This window comes from Sus scrofa, chromosome 1, assembly GCF_054392235.1.
Source record: "Sus scrofa isolate SSC_HxYL_T2T_F1_AM1 chromosome 1, Sscrofa_HxYL_maternal_Yorkshire_Landrace_v2.0, whole genome shotgun sequence".
Taxonomy (NCBI): domain Eukaryota; kingdom Metazoa; phylum Chordata; class Mammalia; order Artiodactyla; family Suidae; genus Sus; species Sus scrofa.
Window position 1 is genome coordinate 82,587,521 of NC_139383.1, and position 13,663 is coordinate 82,601,183.

General features: G+C 37.9%; 1 long non-coding RNA gene across 13 annotated transcripts in view; it reads right to left on the reverse strand.

The window, feature by feature from the left end:
• Positions 1-13,663, reverse strand: part of LOC146406171 (uncharacterized) — a 197,811-nt gene that overhangs the window by 159,207 nt on the left and 24,941 nt on the right. The gene's annotated exons all lie outside the window — the stretch shown is intronic.

Genomic DNA, 13,663 nt, shown 5'->3' on the forward strand with positions numbered 1-13,663 from the left:
TGTGATGTGCAAAACCACTGAGCCTTGTCACTCAGTGGTCACTGCCTCTTTGTACATTAACCTACACACAAATACTCAGTTTGTGGGGGGGGGCAACAAATATATTCACAGAATAAAAAGACTTAAGAATTAGAAACCAAAATTCAAATGATGAAAAATAAAGATGAAATAATTTCAACTTCACACTGCCAGAGAAACAAAAATACTTACTAATATAATCTTATTCATCAAGGCGTATTGAGGATCTTTTGTAAGCATCATTGAGATATTTCTAAAAGACTTAGATAAGTTCCACAAAAATATGTCATGATGACAAGTTAGCAGAAGTTTTAACACTTTTTACTCTTCTCCACTAGCTCCTGAAAGGCCCAGGAACTTCAAGGCTATAATGTCCCCAAGAAACAAATCCACAAGAAATAGGTATTGAGCTGGGAACAATGAGGTCAAATATTTAAAAGCAGAGAAAAATCTTCCTTTAAACGATATCTCATATAGAGGCCTAATCCATAAAATACAGATGGAATGGGAATGAACCAGAGTGGGTGGGCTCTGCTTGCTTTGTACCGCTCTTTTGAAACTGGAGATTTCAGACACCTCTAGCTCTCTGTGGAGTGAGCACAACTGCCTTGATAACAAGATCAATGTTTCCAACTAAAACTGTGTTTCAATGACCGAACAATTTTCCTGCCCGTGGAAGTTGGAGAATTTTTCTTGCTTGCTTTTTTTTTTTTTTGCTTTTTAAGGCTGCCCCTGAGGCATATGGAGGTTCCCAGGCTAGGGGTTGAATCAGAGCTGTAGCTTCTGGCCTACACCACAGCCACAGCAATGCCAGAGCCGAGCCATGTCTGCGACCTACACTACAGCTCACAGCAATGTCAGATCCGAGCAGTATCCGTGATCTACACCGCAGCTCACAGCAACACCAGATACTTAACCCACTGAGAGAGGTCAGAATCAAACCTGCATCCTCATGGATCCTAGTCAGATTAGTTTCTGCTGAGTCACGATGGGAACTCCAAGAATATTAAATGTTCCAAACTTTGTTTGAGTGAGTTAATGTTGTAACTATCATTAACTGTTTAGCTTCTTTGGGGAGGAAATTTCAAATCTACTTACTAGCAAATGATAAACCCTATCCCAACTTGTAGGATCAAATAGGAGAGTCTAAGTTCAATTAAAACTGACTGTGGTCTCAATTAGGCAGCAAACACACAGGCAGAGAGAATATGGCTCAGATCCTCCTAATTTAAGTCCACAGGATTTGGCAGCTTAAATAATGAATGTCAGCTTGTCCTCCAGTAACTGCTCCCCCTCTTTCCTTTGAGCAGAAGTGTGTTTGGATATGTAAGAATTAAGACATTTTGAGTAGATTAAGAGGTAAAAAGATAGTGTAGGGTGGGTGGAGAAGGAGAGGAATCCAAGAACACTCCTGAGATGAAACTCCACAGGTCCAGCCCAGAGCGGGTGGGGAGGAGCTTTCTGGTTGTCTTCTGGCCTTCATTCTTCCCTCTCATCTCAAGATTGACAAACATGCCGGCTGGCAACACACATGATAAAAAAATTAAAATGACATTGTGAGCTTTCACTGTGGCTGAGTGTGGTCATGTTTTTAAGTTCAGGTCAAAGAAATGTCAGTTGAACTGTTGTATGGAAGCTCTAGGAAATTTCCTTCAAGGACAGATACTCTGTTCCCTGTCCCTTCTCCCTCCTCTGCCTTTACCTTTCCTGCTGGCTAAACTGCAGGCAATGCCAGGAGCCACACTGGGTAGTAACTAGGTGGGCTGGACGGTCTGCCTACGTTTACTGTTACCTCCTTGAAGGCACAGTGACTTGGCATCTTTGTTACCTGGATAAACCGCACCTTTCCTGCATGTGTGTGTGAGTGTGTGTGTATCTGTCTGAGGGGAACATTTGAGGGAACTGAGGATGAAAGAATAAAGATAAAAGAACCAGTGAAAGATCACTTCCTCAATCTTTCTGCTTCTGGAGAGGAGAATCTGAACTAAAGGGATTCACATGTGCAAAAAATTATATTGTCACTTATCCTAACAGAGCCATACAGAACAATAAAACAAAGACTGTGGCCCACCCTGCAGTTCCTTAAGGATCAAGTCATTAGCCGCTGCAATCGTAGACTGACAGTGCACCCCAAGAGGAATTCAAGACCAAACACAGGAAGAGGCACTCTGTGCTTTGGAAAAACAGGCCTTTAGAGAGTTAGATGTATATCTGAGAAAGAATTTTAATAAACCTAGATTCTTGCATCTTCCCATACATAGAAAAGCACTAAAGGGGTTTCCTGGCGGCTCAGCAGGTTAGGAATCTATCATTGTCACTGCTATGGCTCTGGTTACAGCTGTGGCATGGGTTCAGCCCGGGAAATTTCACACACCTCAGGTGTGGCCGAAAAAACGAGGGGAAAATAAGATATCCCACTATGCTTAGCCCTAAACCCAAATAATTATCATGACACAATTATTATTCAGAGTACTACTAGCAACAGCCTAAAACTCAAAGCACTGTGCAGTGCTTTATATTCCTGTAGAGGAGGCTGTTCTATAGTCCATAAGTCTCAAAAAACCTTACCAGCTCTTGCTAATACAGCCCACAAAACCACTATCTTCGGCAAACCCTAAAAATGATTATAGAAGGCACAGGTATAAAACATAAAAATGTTAGGTAAATGTGTAGCTTATGGAGTGGACAGAAATGAGCTACAGTTTCTATTTTAAGAACACTGAACTTTACATAAACATCTTTATGAAATTAAAAACTAAAGGAGGACTTTATTAATAAGTGAAGAATAAAGAGCTTAATTGAATTAGGCCTCGAAGCACCCACAAGCTGTCCACCTCAAATAATTAAAACTCATATATACCATTTACAACTGTTAAACACATAAGAGGAGACAAGTCATAACAAGGTGAGCATACTGGAAAGTGTGTTTGGACAAATCAGAGTGTAGCTTCCATAAGACACCTTGTGTATACCCAGGAGATTTCATATTAAATGATTACTCAATACAAGCTAGCCCAAACTTAACAAATTCAACTATTATAAATAATTTAAGCAAAACACAGCCCTATAGAGAGTACCATAAGGGAATGATGAAAGAAGTATTAAAAGTACTAACTAGTGATGTTTACCCCCTTTACCATTTGAATGATTTTTTTTCCATTATAGCTGGTTTATAGTGTTCTGTTAATTTTCTACTGTACAGCAAGGTGACCCAGTCACACATACATACATACATTCTTTTCCTCACATTATCCTCCATCATGCTCCATCATAAGTGACTAGACACAGTTCCCAGTGCTAAAAAGCAGGATCTCATTGCTTATCCATTCCAAAGGCAATAGTTTCCATCTATTAACCCCAAATTCCCAGTCCATCCCACTCCCTCCTCCTTCCCCTTGGCAACCACAAGTCTGTCCTCCAAGTCCATGATTTTCTTTTCTGTGGAAAGGTTCATTTGTGCTGAATATCAGATTCCAGATATAAGTGATATCACATGCTATTTGTCTTTCTCTTTCTGACATTTCACTTAGAATGAGAGTCTCTGGTTCCATCCGTGTTGCGGTAAATGGCATTATTTTGTTGTTTTTTTATGGCCAAGTAGTATTCCATTGCCTATATATATCTACATCTTCTTGATCCTCTCCTCTGTTGATTGACATTTAGGTTGTTTCCATGTCTTGGCTATTGTGAACAGTGCTGCAATGAACACACGGGTGCATGTGTCTATTTCGAGGAAAGTTTGGTCCAGATATATACCTAAGAGTGGGATTGCTGGGTCATATGGTAGTTCTCTATTTAGTTTCCTGAGGTACCTCCATACTGTTTTCCATTGTGGCTGTACCAATTTACATTCCCACCAACAATGCCTCTTTACCTTTTGGATAATGATATAACTAGAACAGTTTAACAAAGAGAACTTAAGCTAAATATCACAGAACCAGATAAGCCATCTATAAACAGTTTTTAAAAAACATACGCATCTAGGTAGCAAAATAATGAGATTTATATGTAGAGATGAAAAGCCTCCCTGGCTTGCTGGTAGCTGGTTATCCAGATCAGAATGTTAGTTCAACTCTAAATTGACTCTAAAATAATAATCTCAATATGCATTTAAGTATTAGTCTAGGAGTTCCTACTGTGCCACAGTGGGTTAAGGATTTGGCCACGGTGGCACAGATTGCTGTGGAGGCACAGGTTCGGTCCCTGGCCCAGGAACTTCCACATGCTGTGGTGTGGCCAAAAAAAAATTAATCTAAAGAAGTATAGCCTTTTATACACAGGATGAACCCTTTCTTAGAGACTAGGTATAAGCAATACCATAGTTGGCCTAAAAGCAGCCACCAGTTAAGAAGGTGTGCAAGTTCAACAATATATGTAACTTCAATAACAAGAACTAAGTCCTAATGTTGGATTAATCAGTTAATTAATAGAAGCAATATAATTAGTATGAGGGAGAATTATTTCTCCTTGCATAAGCTTATATGAGGGCAGATCATCACTGATAGTTAACAATAAATTCAATAATTAATCATTTGTTAAATTAACTGTTAAGCCAAAATACATATATATTTAAAGAAAGATTTGAGAAAGTAAAAGAAACTCAACAAACATGAAGCCTGCTTGTTTACCAAAAACATCACCTTTAACATTTCTAGTATTAACAGCACTGCCTGCCATTGACATCTGTTCAACAGCTATGGTATACTGACCATGCAAAGTTAGCATGATCACTTTTTCTCTAAATAAGGACTTGTATGAATGACATTCTGTGGGCTTCCCTGTCTTTGTTTTTGACCATTCCCACCTGAGGAAGCTCATGGGCTAGGGACTGAATCTGAGCCCCAACAGTGACAGTGCCAGATCCTTAACCTGCTGAGCTGCCAGGGAACTCCCTGTCCCTTACCTTTTTTTCTTTTTAGAGCTGCACCTGTGGCATATGTAAGTTCCCTGGCCAGGGGTTGATTTGGAGGTGCAGCTGTGGCCTATACCACAGTCACAGCAACATCAGATCAGAGCTGCATCTGTGCTCTACGCTGTAGCTTACCACAATGCCGGAGCCTTAACCCACTGAGCAAGGCCAGGGATTGAACCTGCATTCTCACAGAGACAATGTCAGGTCCTTAACCCTCTGAGCCACAATGGGAACTCCCCTGATTAACTTTTAATCAGTTAATTTAACTTGTGTGTGGAGAGGCAGGAATGACCAAATAAGATAAAAAGACTCTATTGAGTTTTAAGTTGTCCAAAAACAACAAAAATCCAGCTAATCAAGGGATAACAAAACTTTAAATGGGTTATAACAATTTTGGTTGTGACTGAAGAATAAAATAACCTCTATGTGATTAAAATCTAGGGCAATCAGTCAAAATATTTTATCACATATTGATCCAAAATACTGATGAATGGAACCAGTTACTCTGGAGATTACAGCTCAATCTTACTCTAGAGTTTATATCAACAATAGAGTTTATGGCCTCAAAGTTAGATTAGGTCACCCCAATGGTGTAAGCACTGTTAATGGTTTGTTTGTACAAAGAATAAAGTTCTGCATGATCTGAGTTCAGACCAGAGCAATCCAGGTTGGTTTCTATCTATTCTGCATTTCTCCCAGTATGAAAAGGCAAGAGAAGTAAGTTCCACTTTACAAAAGGACTTCCAAACTAATAGATGATATATTATTGATCTAATTAATTTATATATTATCCTGCCAAATAACAAGGTTTGTTAGAGTGGCCAGTAAACACAAAAAATGTAAACCCTTATTAGCAGAGGTTCAATTCCTTTCCCTAACAGCATGTTCATAACCAATTTTCTTTTGTTAATTATCCATAAACTACGTGCCACAGCATTTCTTAGGAGTTGAGTTGATGTACAGTGTTGTGATCATTTCTGCTGTACAGCAAAGTGATTCAGTTATACATGTAGACACATCTATTCTTTTTCAGATTCCTTTCTTCTATAGGTTATCATAAAATATTGGGTAGATTTCCCAAATCAAAATTGGAGAGGATTCTTGGAAGGAATTCCTAAGAGCAAAGAATTTCCAGTGGCTCTTAAAGTTCCTGTTTGGAAGTGGTGTGCTGCTCATCTTCCCTGGTCAAATCAAGTCACAAGAGGCATGATGTCGACAGGGTAGGAAGTGCCATCTCTTTACAGAGAACAGTAAAGCAGTTGGGTACAACGGTACAACCTACCCCAAAGCCCTTTGCTAGTAGTAAAATAAACAGCTCAGGTGTTGTCTTCTAAATATCCTTATATCATGAAACTGGTCCCTAGGTGTTATTTTTATCTCTGACTAGAAAAAGATATCTCATTTTTAGAACAGCTGAGGTGTTTGGTTCTTCAGCATTATCAACCATAGGCCAATGTGGTTTCTGGAGTCTTTGATCAGCCTCAATGTCAGTTCAGCTGCACTGGTCACTCTCCTCCTGAAATCTGAATCTGCAGAATGAATGCAAGGCAGGGAAAACTAGTTCATAATTCTACCCATTCTAATGGCAAGGAACTCCCCTAAAGTAAAAAGTCTGTAACTAGCAGTTTCTCTCATGGTTCATAACCAATTTTCTTTTGTTAATTATCCATAAACTACGTGCCACAGCATTTCTTAGGATAACTGGCCAACAGCATTAGGCTACACTCACAGCATACGGAAGTTCCTGAGCCAGGGATGTAATTCAAACTGCAGCTGCAAACTACACCGCAGCTGTGGCAACACTGGATCCTTAACCCTCTGTGCCACAGCAAGAACTCCTACTGCATTGCATTTTTTATTGAATAAAATGTGTGTTATTAAGAAAATTCGTGATTTGTTCTAAACGGCGTGCACATGGTGCAAAACCAAAAAGAGGTCATCTTCATCAAAGTGTCTCCATTTCCCACTGGTCCACAGTAAGATTCCCCTTCCTGGAATTTTTACTCTTGGGCTACTGGCCATGCAAATGGGTCCTGGATGAACAAAGTGATATTTGCCATGTGTAACCCAGGCCATAAAATATCCCCCATAATGGGCAATACAATTTCCTCTTTACCACCAAGTAAAATAAATCTAAGCAACATAGCCAGATTTGAAGCCATTTGATGATGGCAAGTCCAGAAAGTAAGGTAGCTGGGTACTTGGATCTCTTTCTGGGGGGAAATAAATAAGCAGACCAACTTGATATTTGAAAGGCTGTGTTGAAATAAATAAGCAGACCAACTTGATATTTGAAAGGCTGTGTTTGGATATTATTTGAAGTTAAGATAAATTTGTATAATGTTCAAACAACTCACATTTTCATGTTTCTGTTAAAATAAAAAAAAAAAAACTAACTTTAACTCACAGAAGTGTGTTACCTAAGAATATACTAAAGAAAATTTACATGGAAAATTACATTTCAAAATCTGGAAACAGCAAATATTATCTAATAATGTGAAAAGAAAAATGAAAAATGAAATTCATTATTTATTTAAGAAATGTATATCATATTCATGCTAAACAATTCTTCAGACATTCAAGATAATTACATACTTTTAAGGTATTTCCAGGATTTTGGTTTCAGATATTTCACATCTGGTACAAAAATACAACTAGACTCTTTTCTTATGTTTAACAATAAATTGAATATTTGATGGTCATGTGGACCACTCTCTTCATGTTTTTTCCAAATTCTCTTTAAAACTTTCTATGTAAGAAAAAAGAGAAAACAAAAAAACAAAAAAACAAAAAAATCTCCCATTTCCCCCATGACAAACTCCAAGGTAGTAGACCCAGCTGCCTTTTACTACAGCAAGCTGTTGATGTCTTCAAAGTACTTCTGATCATTTTCCACTTTCATCTTCTGCTCTAGTTGTTCATGATTGTGATGAAAATAGGGAGCAATTTATTGAGGAAGATACGATTCCAAGGAATGCCACAGTTCTCAGAGTTCAGTAGGTTGTAGATCTGAATAAAAATCCAATGGTAGAAACAACTATCCTGTGTCTTCAGAGTTTTGATGTTATCCCCTTTTTATTTTAAAAGGAAGCTTGACATTTTGCTACTATCATTGTGTCATTTACAGATGACTGAAAAGAATAGCGACCCCCTTGTTGGCCAGACCATGGCACCAAGGAGTGAGCTATGGACTTAGGCAGGAGAGTAGACATGGGTAGAACAGGGCATGACCAGAACCACCGAACATTGAGACTTTCTAAGATTTAGCAAAACAGCTGGGTGAGGGCAGACGACCAAGATTAAACTACGATCTCTGAGAATCTGGGCTGCCCTTGATGGCTGGCAGAGGGCACCTGTGTCATTTTTCTAGCCACACAATTACAATGTCATAATAAAGCTTTTTGACCCTAGTTCATGTTGTTTCTTAAACAGGCAACTGATCCCTAAGTAGTAGGGTTATTGTAAGGACTAAATAATCAAATGTATGCAAATCACAGTCACAGGGTCTCAATACTACCAGAAGTTTTTCTCTTTTCATGGACTCTAGGCTCAAAGTGTTGCAGTCATAACCCTATTAATGATGCATTGTCATTTGCCTATGCAGTACAATCACTAACATTGTTTTAAGTAGTACTTTTAGAGTTAGAAAAGTTACGTATACATACATTATGAAAGAGGGGATGTTTCTGCTAATGAAAATTACTAGCACAGAACTCCAGTTACCATTTTACTAAGATATCTAAAGAAGATATTTCTTCAAAATTAAGTCCCTTAACTCCATCATCTATGCCTCTGTGGAGCACAACAGTAGCGTTATATTACATGGACTCTTGCTTCTTTCCTGTACAAGGAACTAAAGTTAGATTTCCTTGACAAAAGTCACTAAGCATTATAATCTGTGATAAGTCTTTGAATGGTTCCATCCCATCATACAGTGGATTCCAAAATAATCTGGCCACATATTTTAGTATGTGGAGGATAGAGCTAAGTTTGAGGCAGTGAAATTGCATAAATCCATGTGGAGGGGTCGTTTGTTTGCATGTGTAAGCAGAGGGTCATGGATATAGTACAGAGACATGGTTATGGACACAGAAGGGTAGGTATTGATGAGCAAAAGCTCATAGACTAATCAAGGACTAATTAATCAGAAGTTCCAGGGTGATTTCCTTTGATTTTGGAGACAAGAGGCCCCAGGTGACTTGAGGCAAGTTCTCCCAGGATTTGGTGACATGAAGGGAATTAAATAGTATCTCTAACTACCAGGTCTGATTAAGGCTTTCATCCTGTCATCTGTAAAATGGGAATATTCAGATCTCCCTTATGAACTACAGTAGCCAAATGCTTTTACTCCTGTACATGGGAGAGAAAAGCCTCCCACCCCAATCCCAATTCCTCTCTGTTCATTCTGCCTGTGCATATGAATTGGTCTGGGGTGGGGCTGGGGGTAGCTTTTTGATGAAGGTTTGGGGATTTATCCTGCTGTGTCCAGAAATGATGGCAAAAAAGTTTTTGTCTTCTTCCTCTTCTCTCTGGGTGAGACTACACCAGAAAACTGGGGAAGTTGACCTGTTCTTGACAACGCAACCACATATGTCTTAGGTACATGTTCTTACTCCTGAACTGATATTTCCTTTACCAGAAGTAGGACAAGTCTCTTCCCTGGGCCTGGAACTTCCAAGTGTACTCAGGAAATAGTACTGCAGGTATGTTTCTCTGGAACTCTGAGAGGCCTCTGGATATTCAGAGGTTGATCCATAAATAATCTTCCTACCAATATTTCCATTGATTTATTTCATTCCAGTCCTTTCACAGACTATAAATGATATCTTTTCTTATGCAGCCCATAGCTTAATGACATAATTCACTTGTCATTCAGTTTTGCCATGTGTTTCCACAATTTATAATAACCCATCTGGAAGAGAGAATTAGGACTTGACTTGACCCACAGATTTTGAAATCAAACTTATGGTTACTAAAGGTGAAACATGTAAGTGGCTATAGTGGTCTCAGGTATGTGGTGAACACAGGTGGCAGAGAAAATTAAGAGCAAAAAGTTATATTCCAAAAGGGGTAAAGACTTTTCACCAGGTAGGTTAAATCAACCCAATGTCATATGGGATAAAGTGGAAGATGTTCAACATGGAGGTAGGGGAGAGAGTGTCAGGCCAGACAGAGCAATGAGGATTCATTTACTTCTATTTTTTAATTTTTTAATTTTTATTTTATTTTATTTATTTTATTTTATTTTATTTTATTTTATTTTATTTTATTTTATTTTATTTTATTTTATTTTATTTTATTTTATTTTATTATTTTATTTTATTTTATTTTATTTTATTTTATTTTATTATCTTTTTCTTTTTGAGGGCCGCACTAGGGGTCTAATCGGAACTACAGCTGCTGGCCTATGCCAGAGCCACAGCAACACTAGATCCGAGCCGCGTCTGCTCACGGCAATGCCGGATCTTTAACCAACTGAGTGAGACCAGGGATTGAACCTGCAACCTCATGGTTCCTAGTCGGATTCGTTTCCACTGAGTCACGAGGGGAAATCCTATTTTTTTTTATTAAAGTATAGTTGATTAACAGTGTTGTGTAAATTTCTGCTGTACAGCATAGCGACCCAGTCATACTCAGACATTCTTTTTCTCATACTATCTTCCATCACGTTCCCAAGAGATTTTTTTTTATTGTTATTTCCCTAATACAATTTTTTTTCCACTGTACAGCATGGGGACCCAGTTACACATACATGTATACATACTTTTTCTCTCATTATCATGCTCTGTCATAAATAACTAGACATAGTTCTCAGTGCTACACAACAGGATCTCATTGTTAATCTATTCCAAATGAAATAGTTTGCATCCATTAACCCCAAACTCCCAATCCATCCCACTCCCTCCCCCTCCCCCCAGGCAACCACAAGTCTATTCTCCAAGTCCATGATTTTCTTTTCTGAGCAAAGGTTCATTTCTGCCCTATATTAGATTCCAGATATCAGTGATATCATATGGTATTTTGTCTTTCTTTTTCAGACTCATTTCACTCAGTATGAGAGAGTCTCTAGTTCCATCCATGTTGCTGCAAATGGCATTTCATTCTTTTTTATGCCTGAGTAGTGTTCCATTGTGAATATATACCACTTCTTACTAATCCAATCATTTGCCAATGGATATTTAGGTAGTTTCTATGAGGGTGGATGTGTCTTTTTTAAAGAAAGTTTTGTCTGGATATGTGCCCAAGAGTGGGATTTCTGGGTCATATGGTAGTTCTATGTAGAGATTTCTAAGGTACCTCCATACTGTTCTCCATAGTGGTTGTAGTACCAGCTTACATTCCCACCAACAGTGCTGGAGAGTTCCCTTTTCTCCACACCCTCTCCAGCACTTGTTATTTGCGGACTTATTAATGATGGCCATTCTGACTAGTGTGAGGTGGTATCTCATGGTAGTTTTGATTTGCATTTCTCTAATAATCAGAGATGTTGAGCATTTTTTCATGAGCTTATTGACCATCTGCACATCGTCCTTGGAAAAATGCCTATTCAGGTCTTTTGCCCATTTTTCCATTGGGTTGTTGGTTTTTTGCTGCCAAGAGATTTGATATATTTCCACCATTTTAAAGTTATTAAAGTTTTTATAAACTATGCATGTTATATTCTTTGATATTTTCAAAGGTATAAAGAAATGTCATTTTTCCACTCTTCTCCCAATAACCAATCCATTCTTTGTAATTACCCTTTATTCAAATTTGAAAACTAAAGACATGGAAAATATTGCTTCCTTAGTTTTGGTCTGTACTGTGGATAACAAAAGAGTATACAGAATATAATTTGGGGACCTGTGAAGAATATTGAAGGACTGGAGAGAACAGCTTTAATTAGACTAAATCAAGGGATTTAAATTGACTTTTCACAGAAAGATAAGATGAAGATACAAAGCAGGCAATGATAACTGATATATAGAGATCATGAAAAAATTGAGAAGGGCTGGGCTGGGCCCATCTTTCAATACAGAAGTCTCATAGGTTTGTGCTTCTGAATTGTATGTCTTATACCTTATAATGAACACCTGCACTGTATAGAGATGAGAGATGTTACAACTGCAGATCCCAAGTTATATATGAAGCTTATTTAGTTCTGCAGGATCCTAAGCTGTGCTTCAAGGTTTTCCGTCATTTTAATAAAAACAGATCTATCACTTCTATCTATTTAGTATTTGCTATGTAGGATGTCCTTTTGTACATCAACTCATTGGAACTCTTAAAAATTCTAAATATTTGTTAAACCATTTCACAGATGAAGAATTTGAGGTTTAAGATGCAACAGATTTTGAAATCAAACTTACGGTTACCAAAGGCAAAACATGAGGGGAGGGATAAATTAGGGATAATTAGTGCATAATTAACATATACACACTACTATATATAAAACAGATAACCAACAAGGACCTACTGTATAGCATACAGAACTCTACTCAACATCCTGTAATAACCTATATGGGAAAAGAATATGAAAAACAATGGATATATGTATATGCATAACTGACACACTTTGCTATACACCTGAAACTAACATAACATTGTAAGTCATCTACACTCCAATACAATTTAAAAAAAAAAGAATCTGAGGTTTATATGGGGGCTGATCTATTCACAGTCATGGTTAGATATTGGCAGTTAAGGGATATTGTTTGTTTTATGAGGTATCTGTAGATGTACCTGAAAAGCAGGGAGAAGACAGTTTTGTTATGTGTTTCCACAATTTATAATAACCCATCTGGAAGAGAGAATTAGGACTTGACTTGAACATTTCCCAGGTTATTTTACACCAGACCTCATGTACTATTTCCTTTTCAGTAAATAGTTGTTCATAGGGTATATATACCCCTGATTATGTCTAATGGGCACATGGAAAGTCATCAGAGGGAAATATATGCCCAGAACACCAAATGCTACACATCAGTCCCTTCACCAGCACCATCATGTCAACTACCATCCCCTGGAACTTGTCAGGGAAGCTTTCTTGGAAGGAGAATATCCATGATGTTTTAAAAAGCAATGACTTGCATGAAGTGAGAGTGGATTTCAATCAAGAAGTACAAGTCTTCTATATTCTGAAAACTGTAAGACACTGATGAAAGAAACTGAAGATGACACAAACAAATGGAAACATATACCATGTTCTTGAATTGGAAAAAATCAATATTGTTAAAATGACTATATTACCCAAGTCAATCTACAGATTCAATGCAATCCCTATCAAATTACCAATGACATTTTTTCACAGAACTAGAACCAAAAAATTTTAAACTTGTATGGAAACACAGAAAATCTTAAAGAGCCAAAGCAACCTTGAGAAAGAAAAACGAAACTGGAGGACTCAAGACTCCCTGATTTTAGACTATACTACAAAGCCACAGTAATCAAAACAGTATGGTAATAACACAAAACCAGAAATATAAATCAGTAGAACAGTACAGAAAGCCCATAAATAATCCATGTGCATATAGTCAATTAATCTACAATAAAGGCAAGAATATACAATGTAGAAAAGACAGTCTCTTCAGTAAGTGGTCCTGGGAAAACTGGACAGCTGCATGTAAAAGAATGAAATTGGAGCACTCTAGGAATTCTCATTGTGGCTCAGAGGGGTTAAGAACCCAACAAGTATCCATGAGGATGTGGGTTTGATCCCTGGCCTCACTCAGTGGGTTGAGGATCCAGCAGTGG